We start from the raw sequence: 5,831 nt of genomic DNA, 5'->3' as shown, positions 1-5,831 counted from the left end.
CAGGGAGGGGCAGAGGAAGAGAGAGAATCCCCGCTGAGCATGTAGGGCTCAATCTCATGACCCTAAGATCATGACCAGATGCTTAACAGACTTAGCCACCCAGGACCTCTCTTTCTTCTTTTTCTGGGACTCCCATAATATATGTTATAGCACTGATGCAGTCACTGAGGTCCCTAAGTCTATTCTCATATTGCATAATTCTTTTTTCTCACTTTTGTTCAACTTCATTTCTTTTCATTACTCTTTTCTACATCATTAATTCATTCCTCTGCTTCTGCCTGCCTGCTGTTCCTTCCAACAAGTGTGTTTTCATTTTGTTTATTGTGCCCTTTTATCTCTGCTTTGATATTACTTATCTCTCTGTCTTGCACTTTCTTCTCAAGTCCAGTGAGTTCCTTATAATCATTGTTTTAAATTCTCCATCAGGCATTTTACTTATATTTGTTTCATTTAGATTTCTAACTGTGGCCTTGTTCTGTTCTTTCATTTGGAAAAAATTTCTCTATCTCCTCATTTTTGTTTCCTTGTCTGTCTGTTTATGTAGGCTAAGAAAGTCAGTTTGTCTTCTGCTCTTGAAAGTAATAACATTATGAAGAAGAGGTCCTGGAGTGCCATGTCCTCTGTTCACCAGAACTTGGCACTTCAGCAGAGTATCCTATGTGTGTTACTTACACCCTGTTCTTATGTGTGAATCACTTTTTCTTTCAGTACTATTGTCTGTGCTGTCTTCCTCTTGTGGGATGCGCTTGCTTTCTATGGTATTAGTAGGATCAGGGTAGACTAGCTCTGAGGAGGCCAGAGTTTTAGGGAGTATTTGGAGTGGGGCCAGAGTTTTAGCAAAACTTGAGTTGGGCTACTAGTTCTATGCCAGATCCCCCAAAGCACTACAGTGGGTGGGGACTGTGTGCCAAGGCAGCCATGTGCATGAAACTGGTTGTGGTACACATCAATAGCTGGGCACAGTGCATGATGGTGGCTGGGGAGGCTCTGCTGGGTGTGGCACGGAGGCTGGGCAGGGTGTGCTGTGGCAGCTGGGCACTAGGTGACTGTTGGGATGCTGGCACAGCTTTGAAAACAATGTACCCCAAGCCTAGGGCTGAGGCTAGTGGGCTTGGAGTGGGTGAATCTTTAGAACTGGTGGGCTTGGTGCACTGATAGCAAGTCAGGTAGCAAGTGTCTGGGCAGCCCCACCTCCCTTAGATGGCTCTGTTTATGCTGGGGACTGAGGGAGGAGAATGGCACCTGCCAGCTCCCCCCTTTTTTTGGAGAAGTCTCCCAACACTCTCTGAAATTCGTATAAACAGATCTGTCTCCTGCTTGCCCCTACCATTCTGCAAACTCCACTTTTATGTTGCTTCTCCACACAGTCTGCTGTCTCTGTAAGGGCGGTGACCCAGCTGTCACTCACCCTCCCAGCCTGACCAGTCCTGAGTGAGCTTTTAAAAATCCACACTCAGCTCCAAGTTCCACTGTTTTTACAAACTCATGGAATTCAGCCCCTCTGGTTTTTGCAGCCAGACATCATAGGGATTAGTTTAACCCATGTGAGCTCCCTGGTGACAGGAGCCATTTCTCTGTCTCCTCCACACACACAGTTCCATCTCTCATGTAGGCAGCCTCCCTCTACGTTACTGAACTTCCTAACCTTGCAGCTTCTCCTTTATATTTAGTTGTGGAGTTTGTTCTACTAGTCAGATTGCTTTCTGGTTTATTGACTTGGATGTGGATAGTATCTAGTTGTAAATGTGGGATGGGGTGAGCTCAGGGTCCTCCTAGTCTGACATCTTCCCAAGCCCCTTCAACTTACCCTTTTTGATATAAGATCTAAATATTTTTTCCCAGTATTTTTTTTTTTTGCTTATGGTGATTTTGCCATACAAAAAATTTTATGTATATGAATTACTTTTATGATTTCTGTATTTTGTGTTATAGCGGAGAAAACAAAACAGAACCTTCCCCACTCCAAAATGATCAAAGATACCTCCTGTGTATGTGTGTGGGGTTTTTTTGTCCCCTAATACTTTTATGAAGGTAGTAGAAACAGCAGTATTTTTTTTATGTTTATGGATCATTAATGTGGGTACATTTTATGTCTTTGATACATCTGGAATTTATCCTGATAAAGACTCAGGTTTAAATTCAACCTTATTTTTCCTTAATACTTCATAGTTGTTCTTACACCATCTATTCTCTCCAACTTGTAATGCTACCTTTATCAAATACAAAATATCTGACTAGGTTTATTTTTAGACTTTGTGTCTCAGAACTACACTAGCTGGTTAATATGCTATAATAGTGCCCCCTCATCACTTGTATTTCTTTATTTTTAGACATTTTCTAGCTAGAAACAAATGATCTTTATTTTTCCATGAGAACTTTGGAATCAATTGTATGTTGTTGAAGATTTTGTTGCTATTGTTTATTGGGATCATTACAGTTATAGATTAATTTTGAAAGATATAACATTGTTCTTCATACCAAGTCTTTCCATTGATGCAAATAGTGCATCCAAGAATCTTTCCATAAGTTTAGTCTATCTTTTGTGACTCCTAGAGCATTAACTTTTCTTCACATAGGTCGTAGATGTGTCTTCTTCATTCCTGGCATTTGGTCTTTTGCTTCTTTTTTTTTTTAATTTTTTTTTTTTTTATTTATTTATGATAGGCACACAGTGAGAGAGAGAGAGAGGCAGAGACACAGGCAGAGGGAGAAGCAGGCTCCATGCACCGGAAGCCCGACGTGGGATTCGATCCCGGGTCTCCAGGATCGCGCCCTGGGCCAAAGGCAGGCGCCAAACTGCTGCGCCACCCAGGGATCCCTGGTCTTTTGCTTCTATTCTAAGTGTATTCTTTCCTTTCATTATTTTAATTATAGTTTGTACAAAAGGAAAATATTGATTTATGATAATTTTGAAACCAACACCTCTTACAGAATTTTTTTGTTTATTCTAGAGTTTTTTTTTTTTCATGAGTGTCACGGCTTTCCATAAATAAAATCCTTTTACCTACAAATAGGTTATATTCTTGCTTTTCATTATTTATAGTCTGCTTTTTTTTTCCTTTATCCAGCTGCAGTAGGAAATAATGATAGTGATGGGTTATATCCTTGTCTGATTCTCTATTCTTCTTGCCAACTGTTCCAAGGAAAGCATGGAAAAAGCCTTTATACCCTATTTATTATAGTATTTATTTATACAGCATATAAAAATTGCAGATATAGTGCTATTACAACCATCTGAAAAGCATCTGCAAATTGGTAATAGAAAAGGAAGTTTATTTAAATGTTAACAGTAGCTGTCACTAGGTAACAGGATTAAAAGTGGTTAGTTTTAATTTTTCTTTCTTTTCCAAATTTTACATATTGAGCTTGATATATATGCTATAGTGGGAGGGAGACTTTTAATAATTCATGACCAAATTCAATGACTAAAAGTGGAGTTGGAGTTAAGCCCTTTTGGGGCTTTACATTAATCTGTATTTGAACTAATTTAGAGGAAGTAGATGAACTCCAAAGCAAGAGCAAATTCAGAACAATGTTATTGCTGTACCTGTGGACTCTTACAGCTGCACTAATAGAATGTAATGTGATCCTTATAAATGATTTCTGATTTTTTGGCAAATGAAATAAAAAGAAACAGGTGAAATTCATTTTAATGATATTTTATTTCGGGATCCCTGGGTGGCTCAGCAGTTTGGTGCCTGCCTTCGGCCCAGGGCATGATCCTGGAGTCCCACATCTGCTCTCTTCATGGAGCCTGCTTCTCCCTCTGCCTGTGTCCCTGCCCCTCCCCCCCTCCCTCTATGTCTCATGAATAAATAAAATCTTTAAAAAATTATATTTAACCCTATAAAACCAAAATATTATTTGACATGTAATCAACATTTTAAAATATTATTTTACATTCTCCTTTCCTACCAAGTCTTAGATATCAGATGTGGATTTTATATTCACAGCACATCTCAATTTAGACCAGGCACATTTCACATGCTTAACACCCATATATAAATAATGGCTTTCATACTGATCAGTGGCAGGCTAGATGCTCTGCTCTGATTTGTAGATATCCAGAAAAGACAGGTATTGGAAAACCTAGCATGTGTATGTAGACACAAGGCCAAACAAAAGGTGCCTGAAGTATGACCAACCTCATGGAGGAAAAACTACCACCTAAAATAAAAATCACTTTAGTGATTTTATGTGGCTTCCCAATGATTTCTCCTACATGCATACAACCTTTCATTGAGCAAAACTTCTCACCCTGGACATAAACTTTAAGCACTTTGCTGCCTAAAGTGAAAAACCATCTTCCCTGCCGCCCATGGCCAACACCACAACTTTTAATCACGTGAATGTTTCTGGCAGCATGGCGAGGACTCCCTGAAGCAACATGTGCTATCCAATATGGAGGGCAGTAGCTATATGTGCTTATTTATTTGAGAGAGAGAGAGAGAGAGAGAGAGGAAGCACCAGTGTCAGGGAGGAACACAGGTGAGAGGGAGAGTGGAAGCATCACTCAGGGCTCCAGCTCACAACCCTGAGATCATGACCCCAGCAAAAACCAAGAGTCCCATGCTTAAGGGACTGAGACACTCAAGCGCTCTTACATGTGCCTCTTTAAATACAATTTAATTAAAAACTTAGATCCTCAGCTGCACTAGTCACATCTCAAGTGCTCCATACAACTACATGTTGGCCAGGGTACCTGTTGGGGTAGCTCTACAGGGATCCACTCCCAGCCTCCAATCCCTGCATGTGCTTTTGCCTAAAACGGCAGGGCTTGAGAAGGGCTTGGGTCTCTGCTCCTTTCTGGTGTCTCCTAACTGTCCCGGGTCTCCTCCAACACAGAACACACACACTTCACAAGGGCTCAGACTCACACTGAGATGCATGCAGTTCTGACATGGAGCTGAATGTAATCAATAATCCATTGCTGCAAGGAAAGCCCTTCTATTCCCTGTATTTACCTTGCATCTACACATATAAAAAATGAAACTTAGACATGGAATTGACGAACAAGGGTCCATTCCAGCCAGAAGTGAAATTCATCCAAACACTTTGATAACTTGGACTGTTTTTTAAAAATTCATCTTATTAAAAGTTTACTTCCAAACATTTCACCTCTTAAAAACTGACATGAAAATTTAGCAATATACATAATTCTATTAATAATTGAGAAAAGAACATTTGAGTGAGGAAAACATATAAACTGAATTCCACTAGAGATGTATGCTACAGTAAACAACAAAACTTAAAGAATTAACTATTTTACGTTAGGTAAACATTCAGTGAGAATGAAAATATTTCAGGTTAAGATACAAATCTTGTGAGAGATATAAAATAAAAAGATTCAAGGAAAAATCCGAAATGATGTAAAATTTGTTAAACGTTAACGATAATATTAAATTATCGTGGGTTTGGAGTCCGTTGTCGACATCTGAAATGAGCGATTTTGTTTTTTAAGTGCCAGCATTCACAATGTGCCAAATTATGTTCTTTGCAATTACTTAAACTTAAGAGGAAAGACATTTAGATGTTCCTTCAAAAAGAGGGGTCACTTTTTAAAATCCTTTCAGGCCAGGGCTGGGGCCGAGTCCGGGGGGTGCCGCCCGGCCCCGCCCCGCGCTCCGGCCCCCGCCCCGCGGCGCCCCGCCCCTCCCGCCCCGCCCCGCGCTCCCGCCCCCGCCCCGCGCTCCCGCCCCCGCCCCGCGGCGCCCCGCCCCCCCCCCCCCGCCCCGCGCTCCGGCCCCCGCCCCGCGGCGCCCCGCCCCCCCCCCGCCCCGCGCTCCCGCCCCGCGCTCCCGCCCCCGCCCCGCGCTCCCGCAGCCCTGCGC

This window comes from Canis lupus, chromosome 11 (genome assembly GCF_003254725.2).
Source record: "Canis lupus dingo isolate Sandy chromosome 11, ASM325472v2, whole genome shotgun sequence".
NCBI classification, from domain to species: domain Eukaryota; kingdom Metazoa; phylum Chordata; class Mammalia; order Carnivora; family Canidae; genus Canis; species Canis lupus.
The sequence above is the reverse complement of the archived record's forward strand: the minus strand, read 5'-3'. Positions refer to the sequence as shown.